General features: G+C 33.7%; 1 pseudogene; it reads left to right on the top strand.

The window, feature by feature from the left end:
- The first annotated feature begins 2,753 nt into the window (after nt 1-2,753).
- On the top strand, nt 2,754-3,532 carry LOC129035424 (acyl-protein thioesterase 1-like; annotated as a pseudogene).
- Nucleotides 3,533-13,157: the final 9,625 nt, after the last annotated feature.

Below are 13,157 nucleotides of genomic sequence, written 5' to 3'. Positions count from 1 at the left end.
CATGTTTTGTCATTGTAAAAGTATTTAATAAAATGTTTAAGCATGTATTACATATGCATAATTTTATGCACTGTTTCCTTCAGAAAAGGGATTCATGCTTTAATATAATCTTATTTTCTGATTCAAACTGTATATTATAGCAATGCTAAACTTACACTCCTCATGCTTGATAATAATCACCACTTATATACCATTTCTCATCTTCAAAGCTCTTTATAAAAATTAATTAACATCAGCCAATGACATTTCTTGGAAAGGAAATGATTTATTTAAATGGCATCTATATAAAAAACAGCCAATATATTTACATAACAAGTGCTATATATACCCTTTAAATCAAGCCCCAGAATCCTAGAAGTCATTCACTTTGAGTACACTACAAAGTAGAATTATTTATCTATATAGCTTAAAGAGATATAGAGATCATCTACTTCAAACCTTCCCCCATATTTTCAAAAGAAGAAAATGAGGGCCTAAAAGATAAATGACTGACCAAAGATGACACGATAAATTAGTGACAATGCGAAACTGGTTTACTAATAATAAATTATTCCTAACATTTACTGAGCTCCAACAATGTGCTAGGAAATGTATCAAGTACTTGACCTGGATTACCATATGTAATCCTTCACCCTATAATACTAGAATCATCTCAGTTATTATTTCCTAATATTTTTAATCAGTGAATTACTGAAGAATGAGGATAAAAACTGAAAAATTAAAGAAGTTATTTTCTTCAACAAGAATAGCAATCTAATAATGAGGAAACGTTTAGCCATATTTACTTTAAATGTTACATTTGTGCCTTGTTTCTATACAATTACTTAACAAAAATCTATAATATTCAGTATAGCAGATAACATCCCAAGTGAAGGTATTTGTTATATATCTATAACCATGAAAATTATTTTTTAAATTATAATTTTCCATTTTCTTGCAATGAAGAATGTTTCTTTAAATAAGATCATAAAATCTATAGTAATGCCAAGTCTCTCCTAATTCTAACACTTAAAGATACTGATGAGGCAGTAGTCTTCAAATTGTTTTGAACTTTTTCCAGAGGCCTTTCAAACATGAAGCAATATTTTTGTTTCTTGCCTATGACCATTTTGTTCTTGCAGGCAAAAAACAACAACAAAAAATGGACTTCGTAGTCATTTCAATTGTTTTCACTGAAAATAATTCTCTATTCCATAAATGTTTTCTTCTTTTAATCTGGACTACAGGTATTTCTTGTCATCAAAGTAGTCTTCACCAAAGGAAAACAATAGAAGTTTCCATTTTTACTGGTGCTAAAAATTCCTAAAGCCAAAGGATACTCTTATAGACAGATTTGCTGAGCTTTTCTTGCCTTTGAATGAACATGTAAGAGGCAACAACAGAAGTCAGTATGGAAAATGTTATGTTGGCAGAAAGTGATGTATAAATATCTTTATCCCTAAAAGAATGGGCTACACTACAAAATCTTGTCACTGTATTGCTTTAACCAAGAAAATACCTGCAGCTTATTTAAATGGCAGGAATAATAACACTGATCATTGATTTCAGAAATAAAAATTCTCCTGACATAAGACAGTCTGTTAAAACAAAGTAAAAAGAAATAATTACTTACTGTCTGGCAAATGACTGCCTTGACATCCTTCATATAGTCTCTCTTCTAGAATCAAGATACTCAAAATTATCAAACATAAATATTTGAATTTATCTAACAAAACATGTTTATGGTGGACTAATATTTTTGCTCATTTTCAAACAGTTCTACTTTATCCATTAAACTCTTTCTGTGGTAGAAAATAGTCTTTCATTATGCAGCCATAAAAAATGATGAGTTCACGTCCTTTGTAGGGACATGGATGAAATTGGAAATCATCATTCTCAGTAAACTATCGCAAGAACAAAAAACCAAACACCGCATATTCTCACTCATAGGTGGGAATTGAACAATGAGAACACATGGACACAGGAAGGGGAACATCACACTTCGGGGACTGTTGTGGGGTGGGGGGAGGGGGGAGGGATAGCATTGGGAGATATACCTAATGCTAGATGACGAGTTGGTGGGTGCAGCGCACCAGCATGGCACATGTATACATATGTAACTTACCTGCACGTTGCGCACATGTACCATAGAGCCTAAAGTATAATAATAATAATAATAATAATAATAAAGAAAAAAAGAAAATAGTCTTTCAGACTAAGCATTATGCATACATTTTAGGGTAAAACCTTATTAATACATAACTTTGGGGTGTGTTTGTGTGTTCAAAATCACAAATCAGTATGACGAAATTAACTATTGCCTTTGAGAACTACATGATGTTTATATTGAAACGAACCACATTATTATGGAGTATGTAAAAATAAAAACTACTTCCCTGTATATAAAACCATTCTTTGAAGCCCAAGCAACAAAACCAACTAATTTAAAGCAACCATAGCAAAGAGCATTTTTAAGCAAACTCCTTTATGGGACATGGAACTCATCCAGATAGTTACAGTTTTCTTCCCACTTAGTTTTATTATTTATTTCATAATTTCATACTCATTACATAAATCAACTTACATGCTTAGAAATAATATCAAAAATTGTAAAGTTTTCTTTATTTATACATAAATATTTAAATAAATAAATAAACTACATAACACCAGGTCAGTGAAAGCAACTACAAAAACAATCTGACCGTTCGCACGCCCTTGGGCCGTGGCCGGGCGCCAGCTCTTCTTTCCGTTTGCGCTGTGAGCTGAGCCGGTGTATGTGCAGCAATAACATGTCAGCCCCGCTGTCAGCCATCGTGCCCGCCGCCTGGAAGGCCGCCGCCGCGGTGATTTTCGTTCATGGATTGGGAGATAGTGGGCACAGATGGATAGAAGCCTTTGCAGGTATCAGAAGTTCACATATCAAATATGTCTGTCCGCATGTGCCTGTTATGCCTTTACATTAAATATGAACATGGCTGTGCCTTCATAGTTTGATATTATTGGGCTTTCACCAGATTCACAGGAGGATGAACCTGGGATTAAACAGGCAGCAGAAAATATAAAAGCTTTGATTGATCAAGAAGTGAGGAACGGCATTCCTTCTAACCGAATTATTTTAGAAGGATTTTCTCAGGGAGGAGTTTTATCTTTATATACTGCCCTTACCACGTAGCAGAAACTGGCGGGTGTCACTGCGCTCAGTTGCCGGCTTCCACTTCGGGCTTCATTTCCACAGGGTCCTATCAGTGGCGCTAATAGAGATATTTCTATTCTCCAGTGCCACGGAGATTGTGACCCGTTAGTTCCCCTGATGTTTGGTTCTCTTATGATTGAAAAACTAAAAACACTGGTGAATCCAGCCGATGTGACCTTTAAAATCTATGAAGGTATGATGCATAGTTCATGTCAACAGGAAATTATGGATGTCAAGCAATTCATTGATAAACTCCTACCTCCAATTGATTGACGTCACTAAGAGGCCTTGTGTAGAAGTACACCAGCATCACTGTAGTAGAGTATAAACCTTTTCCCATGCCTAATCTTCAAATTTCTAATGTTTACAGTGTTAAAATGTTTTGCAAATACACGCCAATGACAGAGATCAAACAATGTCTCCTCATGAGAAATTTATGACCTTTTAAGTTTCTATACATGTATTCTTATAAGAAGATCCAGGATAGTCCATGTTAAAATAGATGAAGCAGGTAGCTTCTTTTTTCTCAAATGTAATTCAGCAAAATAATACAATACTGTCACCAGATTTTTTATTACATCATTTGAAAATTAGCAGTATGCTTACTGGAAATTTGTTCGGGTATAAATGAGCAGTTAAGATGTAAACAATTTATGCATGCTGTGACTTAGTCTATGGATTTATTCCAAAATTGCTTAATCACCATGCAGTGTCTGTATTTTTATATATGTATTCATATATACATGATTGTAATACGTAATAAGAATGAGGCGGTATTACATTATTCCTAATAATACAGATAATGCTATTCATTGTCAAAAAAGAGTAAAATTGTTGCCTTCAATTAATGACCCTTTTATTTTGGGACCAGGCTTTTCTTTTCCCTGATATTATTTCTATTTAATATTCTTTTCTCTCAAGGAAAAAAAGAAATTCATTCTTTCTTTATTGTCCTTCACAGTAGACCAAATATTGCCTCTCTGCCGTAGACAGCTACTGTCAATACATGCCGTAATTTGACATTCTGAGTCACAGATATAAGGTATTTAAAATCTATTTATGCTTTATAGAGAAACCAGACATTATGCACTACTTATTTCAAATTATATTCAAATTTACACCTATTTAGTTATTAGGATCTTCAACCCAGGTAACAGGAATAATTCTGTGGTTTTATTTTTCTGTAAACGACTGAAAGAATAATTAGATCATATTCTAGTATGTTCTGAAATATCTTTAAGACTGATCTTAAAAACTAATTTCTAAGATGATTTCATCTCCTTATAGCATAGAATTTACTTTGTACACGTTTGAAACCAACTACTGTAGAAGATGAGAAATCTATTGTAATTTTTTGCTTTATTTTCATCTGCCAGTGGACTTATTCGAAATTTTCACTTTAGTCAAATTATTTTTTGTATTAGTTTTTCATGCAAACATAAAAATAGCAATCATTTTAAATTGTCAAAATTTCCAGATTACTGGTAAAAATTACTTGAAAACAAACTTATAGGTAATAAAGACCAGTCAGAGCCCTACACATAAAGTGTAGTTACCATACAGATTGATATTTAGCAAAAGTGTATGCTTGATATTTCTGAACTGTGTTAATTTTTCTGCTGTATTCCAGCTGACCAACATTAAGAATGCATTTTTATAAATTGGTGCTAATCGACAACGAAAATAATTTAGTAATGGAATATATAGGATGTTAATAATGAAGCCATGTGTTTTTGTCTGGATTTAAAAATTTTAAACGTCATTTTTCTTTACCTTAAAGAATATAAACTGTTGTTTCAGTTCTGCAGATCAGCAAGATATTACTTATGGCAAGAAATATTCCGTTGAAATACTGTGCTGTAATGGGGGAAAATGTAAATGTTTTTCATGGTTTTAACAATGTGAAGTAAATTTAATTCTGAAAAAAATCTGAAATTTTTTCTAAGTCTTCCTTGTATCAATCCAAATATTTTTAATACATGCTTAATTATGCAAAGTGTAACTAAAGTTTTCCTGGAACAAGAGGAAAGAATAATTGTCATAAGTCACTTTTATAATCAGTACTTTATCTCAAAGCTGTAAGATTTACCTGAATGCATTAAAAGGAAGGAAAAAGGAAATCATAACTGTAACTGTGGTGAACTTCTAGATGTCATGCACTGAATTAGGTCTTCCTATATTATTATATTTAATCCATATTGTGGCAGATTGTAATGCTGGTCCCAAGCACAGTTCCCCTCTTCTCTGTAAGAAAATCATCCAAGACCACTGCCATGCGACTTGATGGGTTTCCTTGTGAAAGGAGGACACGCTGTCATCGAGGATGGCCACATGACTTGCTACTGCCAGTTAAAATGTGAACAGTGTAATACTGTGCCAATTCTAAGAAGAAATTTAGAAACCATTGTATGTTTCCGCCAGCTCTTTCTCTTTTCCTCTGCCCTGAAAATGTGTCCTAGATAGGATCAGCTCCTTAGCCTAATCTCTAGAATAAGATATGAGAGCCAAAGCCACCAACACACAAAAACAAGAAAAAAACCTCACTTGTAAATCATTAAGATTTGGGGATTATCTGGAATCATAACATAATCAAACAAAAGCTGATTGATATGTGTGCTGTATGAGATTGCTTATATTATACTCATTTTATAGAAACTCAAACTGAGGCTAAAAGAGATTGAGGAATTTTTCCCAAAATATTGATGTTTACCATAAAAACCTGTTTAAGAGAATATTTCTGTGTCTTGGTTTTCTCATCTGACAAAAAAAAAATAGTAGTCTTTCTTATCTCTTAGAGCTATATATCAAAGTTGTTTTGGAGATTAAATGAGTTAATACATGTAAAATACTCAGAACACTGCCTGGCAATAAGTGTTCATTATTGTTTTAATTATTATTTTTATTTTTAGGGCTTATTATGAAATTACTTTATTCTTCTGAGCATCAGTTTACCTATCTGTAGAATAGGGATAATTATACCTTTTTAAATGTACAGGATGTCCTCAAAATAATGTTATATCATTCAACATGATTTTGTTATAACACTAATAAGAAAAAAAAAATCAATTCCTGGTCAGGGCCACTGTCTGTGGAGTTTGCACGTTCCCTGCTTATCTGTGTGGGTTTTCTCTGGGTACTCTGGTTTCCTCCCACATCCTAAAAAGTGCAAGTGAGGTGAACTGGCATGTCTGCATGGTCCCAGACTGAGTGATGGTGGGTGTGAGTGTGAGTGTGCCTTGCAATGGGGTGGTTCTGTCCAGGGTGAGTTTCTGCCTTAGGCCCTGAGCTGCCAGGAGAGGCTCCAGCCATCCACAGCCCTGAATTGGATTAACCTGGTTGGAAAATAAATTAATTAATATGAAGTATTTATAAAATAAAAGTGTATAAAGTATTCAATCTCATACAAATGCACAGCAATAAATAACGTGGTAGAAAAATGCTCAGTGAGCCTGTTGTATTGTGATTGATTTCGAATTGTGTGGTGGGAAGTGCTCCTTACAATTTTTGCTTTATAAATGTTTACTCCTTGATTGAACTCCACCACCACTAGAGCTGCTATCACTTGCTGATTTACCAAAAATTGGGAAAATAATTATCTTACTTGTTTTTATTAAGCTTTCTTAAATGGATATATAGCTCACATTTATTTCATTGTTTAATGGTATAAGTGTTTTGGTCTTCATTTAGAAGTTTGGTAATGTTTTTGTGACCAGAAATATGTCATAGGAACCTAATTCTTGCTTAAATCAATTAGCCTATGGTAATATAGGTTTTGTTATATGTTATAGATGTCCAAGAACCTATTGACAATGATCAATGAGGACTTACTGTACAGGATTGCTGATTTAAATAAAATAACATATGTGAAATTGCTTTCAAATATAGTATTAACATATAAGGCTAATTGTATTATTAAACTATCTGATCACAACTATTTGTAAGAAGACAATAGGCCATTGTCTTGAAAATATATAGCCACCATTATGAATATACCAAGAACTTGCAAAAAAGAAGTTCTTTAAGAATCTATAATTATCACTGTAGTTAATCAGATGACAGATAACAAGCTTATCTGTGCAAAGACAGTGAAGAATCTCTAGATCTGTGCTATCCAATAGAACTTTCGGTGATACTGGAAATGTTCTACATCTGTATTGTACACCACATAGCCACTAGCTACGTGTAGCTATTGAGCACTTGAAATGTGGTGAGTACAACAGAGGAACTGATTTTTAGTTTTATTCACGTTTAACTCATTTATATTTAAATAGTTGCATGTAGCTAATTGCAACCATATTGGACAGCTCAACTCTAGAACTTAACACAGGGGAAATCTTGAGAGAAAAACAGTACTCTAATATTCAGAATAAGGCAATGGAATCTTCTCCCATTAAATAAGAAAATTTGAGGAGGACAAAATCTGGGCAATGGAAGATTTAGGTGATTGTTATTCTGGAGAAAAATCTAAAAGATGACTTGTACATTATGATGCGTTTGCCCTGGCCTAGTGGCCTAGTATTCCACAAACTGTCAATAGCAACAAAACAAATAAATTAAAGGTGGCCATGATAACACTGTTTTCATAAGGCAAAGCTCCTGAAGGGAGGAAAGAAAACCTTGATGATAACATAGCAGCAGACCTCTTAGAGCTAGGAACTCATTTTGAAGCCTGATTAATGAAAAGCAACACTGTTTTAAACATCATCTCCAGTGATACCATCCTAGCCGAAATCATAATCAACCCTCAACTGGACCACATCAATAGCTTAAAAATTGGTCTGGTTTTTGTTCTTATCTCATACATTCTATTCTGAACATTGCTACCCATTGGAGTAAAATGTCAAAATCACAAACTTTATCATGTCATACTCTGCTTGAGACTTATCAATGTTGTACCATTACTGTCAGAATAAAATCCAACCTTTCTTATGACCTATAGGTCTGGTCCTGCCTCGGACTATGCCCTCATCTGATGTATCTCCCCGCTTCATTCATGACACCCCAACCACTCTGTCCTTCTTTCAGTTCCATGACATACCATGTTTTCTTTCCCCGGGGCCTTTTCCCCTACTACCCGTTCTTCCTGGGATACTCTTTTCACCCCTTCCCCTTCTATTGACTTGATTAACTTCTACATCTTTTTAATCTTAGCTCAAATCTCCTGTCATAGGGAGGTCTCCCTGATTGGCATTTTTTTGTTTCTCTCTCTTTCAATACCTTATATATTTCCTACATATTCCTGAATCCAATTTGCTTTTGTATCCATTTGCATAACCTCTCTCTCCCACAGTAGACTATATGCTCAGTGAAGGCAGGAAGTATTCTGCTTAATATGTGCTTTGTTTACTGTAGCATTTTCAGCACTTAGCATACTCAGTAAATGTGTTGAATTACTGAATGAATGAACAATTTCTTGTCTTAACTATATTTTGTTTCCTTACAGTACCCACTATTCTCCTTCTCTCTGGAATCTTCAAACTTTTTTGTCTACACTGGCCTTTCCCCCTAAGCTTTCAAGCATGCAGTTCCCTGCATTGATCAGCCCTTTACTAAAATCTGTCTCCTGTCTTTAATACAAGCTACTTCCTATTAGAACGCCAATTCTTTCATTTATAGCCATGTTTCTACAACAAGACATTTTCCCAAAGTTCCTGTTTCTTCTTTATCTATGCACAACTTCTCCTTTAAGCTTTGCTTTCTGCCTCATGATATATAAAAATTACAGTTGCAAATTTGAACAATTTTCTGTAATTGCCAAATCAAATAGCATATTCTGTAATGGAAATTACCCAGAATCCCACCATATTTGGAATGAACTGTTTTCATTTTTCTCTCTTCATTTTCAGTTCTTATCGACATACATCCATAAAGTTTTAATTAATGGTGATATTTAATACTCTAATATCAAAAGTGGCTACATTTTCTCTATAATATCTCTATAATTTTTATATACAAGGATGTCCTGTTTTATGATGTGTTACAATTAAGCTATTTTTTATAATTAGAATGTGGGTTTTCACATTCTCACCATTTGAAGACAAATTGGAAATAATGTCTTCATGAAACTTAATATTTCTCCTTTTTAGACTCTATCCTTAAATTTCCAGGAGTAGGAATATTGGGTCAAAGGATATGACTATGTTTATTGCTCTTGAAATGTACTGTCAGATTGCCTTATGAAATATACTACCAATTTTTATTGCAAACCATTAAAATATGAACATACTAGCTTCACTGTATCTTTGCCAGTGAGCTTTTCTCATTCCTAACTCTACTTGATCTATTGATTCCTTTGTCTTCCCACCTTGAAAGCTCCTCCTCAGTTTATGCTATGTTATCATGGTTCTTTCTCAGTTTGCCTTTATTTTCTTTACCGCAATTTTCTTTTCTCCCTGGCCTTATATCTTTTTACCCTTTTACCTGCACCTGCTCTTAAGGCTTCAAATATTTATTACTGACGTGGACTTTGGGAAATTTGCCAAATTTTTTTGTTTTGTTTTGTTCTTGTTTGTTTGAAGTACTTGTGATAGCAGAGTAAATTTTTTAACTTAATTTAAAATTAATGAGAAGTGAATTGTAGCTAGAAGTGAAACTAGGGGTACTAAACAAAAGAAAAGGTATAGTTAATGACATAATATTAATAATTCATAATTCAGCATCCTGAATGATGCTCTATGAGATTTCTCTGTATCACTACCATAAACCCTACTTTCCCTAACCTAGCTTGACTCTGTTTCTGTTCCTGGAATTCAAACAATTCCAAAGAAGGATACAAGCCAGACATATTCATCCATTGAAATATTTTATTTTAAAAAAATCATGCTCCCAAAAGTATTTATGATTGAAAATGCTTATGTTATAATTGAGAAAAATCAGCCTATGATCTATATGGTTTAAAACACACACACACACACACACACACACACGAGACCTAGAGTACCGTTGCACAAATGATGATTCAACAACCCACAGAGGCTGACCGACAAGTTTCCACAGGGTTGACACCATTATAGGCATTTACGGCACCTATTTTCTTTCCCTTTTTTAATAATTTAAATTATCGTTTAAATATCTTATGCCGTCAAAACAGAAAGTACCATGGGACTGTGCATATCCACACTTTGGAGACCAGATGAATATGTTCCTGATTTAGTCACTAGTTCATCACTCAGCTGCACACCAACAGCCACTGTGCTGATTTTGAACATTATGCAGTTTTTAAATTATACTTATTCTTTGTCATGTATATATTAATATATATCCCCAGTAGACCATTAGCTAAGTACAGGCAACATAAGAAACACTAATATTAAAATGCAAGCTAATGAGAAATGAACACACCAAAGAGAGATGATATTTCAAATTTGTTTCAGTATGATTTCCACCAGATTCACATGTTAAACTCAACTGAGTAAGATGTCTCTGGTATTTCCAAAACAGGAAAAATATTGTAACCATTATATCAGGTTGACTTCCATTTATTGGAAATTAAGACTCCCCAACCCTACATCTTTTTACTGAGTAGAACTTGAAAATAACCTAAAGCTTTCTCCTTTGTCATCATTGGATTCAAGCATAAAATTGTTTTTTTAATGGATTTGTCGTTTAAAGTGCAAACGGCAAGACTTGGAACATTAGGTAATAAAAACATGTTTTTGTTTCTTTTTGATACCGTAAACACAGATTTCAACCTATATTTTAATCTATATTTGGTCTAAAAGCTATTATGTTACCTAAGTATTTATTTGTCAACAAAACATATTTGTTCTTACACAAGGGAAGTAAGTAAAGAACATACTTCGCTTGGCCAGGTTGCTTAAGCCAAGGTTCACGTTCTTTTTCTATGTAAAAAAGGGAATTAGATGAGCTGATCTTTTCAGACGACTACTTCCTACTCTAAAATTCCATGACTGGTGGGAAAGAGGACCAGGTCCAGTGAATTCACACTTGCCCATATCCCAAATATACTTATGTGCATATCTTCCCACATGCTTTCTCTATTGTATGAGTGTCCCTGAAGACCAACGTAGGTAATTTTTAAATATCAATGAAGTACAAAGCGAGCATAGAAAATTAAATGCAAAACATTTGCTGTGTCTCACAGGTTTTCATCTGATTTAAAGTAATATTATTTAGTTTCTATTTTAAAAAGGTTTTACCGATACATAAAATGTCAGAGTGCTAAAACAAAGCCCCAGTAGCCTTCTGTTCTCCTTTTCCAATTTCTGCATCCTAGAGGGAGCCCCTCTTGACACTTTTAGTTGATTTGTTTGACAAATAACTTCCTATTTGTAACTAATATGCTCTTCTTAGAGTTTTCAGCTAAGGTGTTACCTATTGATTTCCCACTTGGGAGATTATGATTTAGTATTTTTTTTGCTACCAATACCCACTTCTCCTTTTAACATGCCACAGATGCATGCTAACTGTGCCCCAACATCCCAATATTTTACATGATAGTTGTGGTTGGAAAAATAGGCTGGGTTTACACTGTGGCTCTGTACAACTGTATCCATAGCTGAAGCATAGGGTGAACTATGATCTCTTAATTTTCTGTGCAATACTCTGTCTTCCCAGGAAGACATGATAATGATTATTTTTAAGTTTATCTAGAACTTTCAGTACTTATTCATTAAAATCTAAGCTCCTTGTTAATTTTTAAAATGTTAAAATACGTTATGTATTAATCTTCTTAAATTTTTCCTGGACTTTTCTGACCTGCTCCTACCTGGACTAAATATTCTCCACACACAGCTCATACCTATCACCCTGCACCTCTCTCTTGAATTGCATTCTCTGTTTCCTATTTCATGTATTAGATATAGATAGATTACAGAAAGACATGGATAGATGTACATACAGATATATAGATATGTTATCTCTTCTATGGATACAACATGACAACAACATATTGACCTTATCTGTAAAATGGCCTATCATTTTATTTTGATACTCAGTGAGTAAATGTTTACACTTGATAACTTTTTAAAGTGTTAATAGAAAAGTCATACTTCCTTATTGTATAAGAAGATTTTTTTAAATCTCGGAAAGTGAATTTTATTACAATTGGTTTGCAATTCTAACTGTAAAATCATATAAAAGAGAATAATAATATTGATAACACTTCTTTCTTCTGGGTTCATTTGGATATTTAAAACTTTATAGCCTTGTATAACTTCCTATTCAACAACAAGCACAATCCATGCTCAAGAAATGTGGTGTTTATAGGAGCAGAACCTAGAGTCAGTTTTAATGTAACCTGACAAGAGTGAAGACTAGGGAGGAAAAATAGTGACCACAATATTTAATTGTAAGACCTAGCTTTATTTTCAATATAAAAAATGAATATAAGGTACTCAGTGCCATAAATATGCAAGCATAGCCCTTTATGTTTTGACATATATCATTTGGTCATTGTAATAACTACAAATAGGTCAAATAATATAACTATCTTTACTTTATTGCACTGTGATCTGAGAGATAGTTTGTTATAATTTCTGTTCTTTTACATTTATTGAGGAGAGCTTTACTTCCAAGTATATGGTCAATTTTGGAATAGGTGTGGTGTGGTGCTGAAAAAAATGTATATTCTGTTGATTTGGGGTGGAGAGTTCTGTAGATGTCTATTAGGTCTGCTTGGTGCAGAGCTGAGTTCAATTCCTGGGTATCCTTGTTGACTTTCTGTCTCGTTGATCTGTCTAATGTTGACAGTGGGGTGTTAAAGTCTCCCATTATTAATGTGTGGGAGTCTAAGTCTCTTTGTAGGTCACTCAGGACTTGCTTTATGAATCTGGGTGCTCCTGTATTGGGTGCATATATATTTAGGATAGTCAGCTCTTCTTGTTGAATTAATCCCTTTACCATTATGTAATGGCCTTCTTTGTCTCTTTTGATCTTTGTTGGTTTAAAGTCTGTTTTATCAGAGACTAGGATTGCAACCCCTGCCTTTTTTTGTTTTCCATTTGCTTGGTAGATCTTCCTCCAT

The sequence above is a fragment of the Pongo pygmaeus genome, chromosome 3 (genome assembly GCF_028885625.2).
Source record: "Pongo pygmaeus isolate AG05252 chromosome 3, NHGRI_mPonPyg2-v2.0_pri, whole genome shotgun sequence".
Classification (NCBI taxonomy): Eukaryota; Metazoa; Chordata; class Mammalia; order Primates; family Hominidae; genus Pongo; species Pongo pygmaeus.
This window is presented reverse-complemented; position numbering and strand designations above follow the sequence as displayed.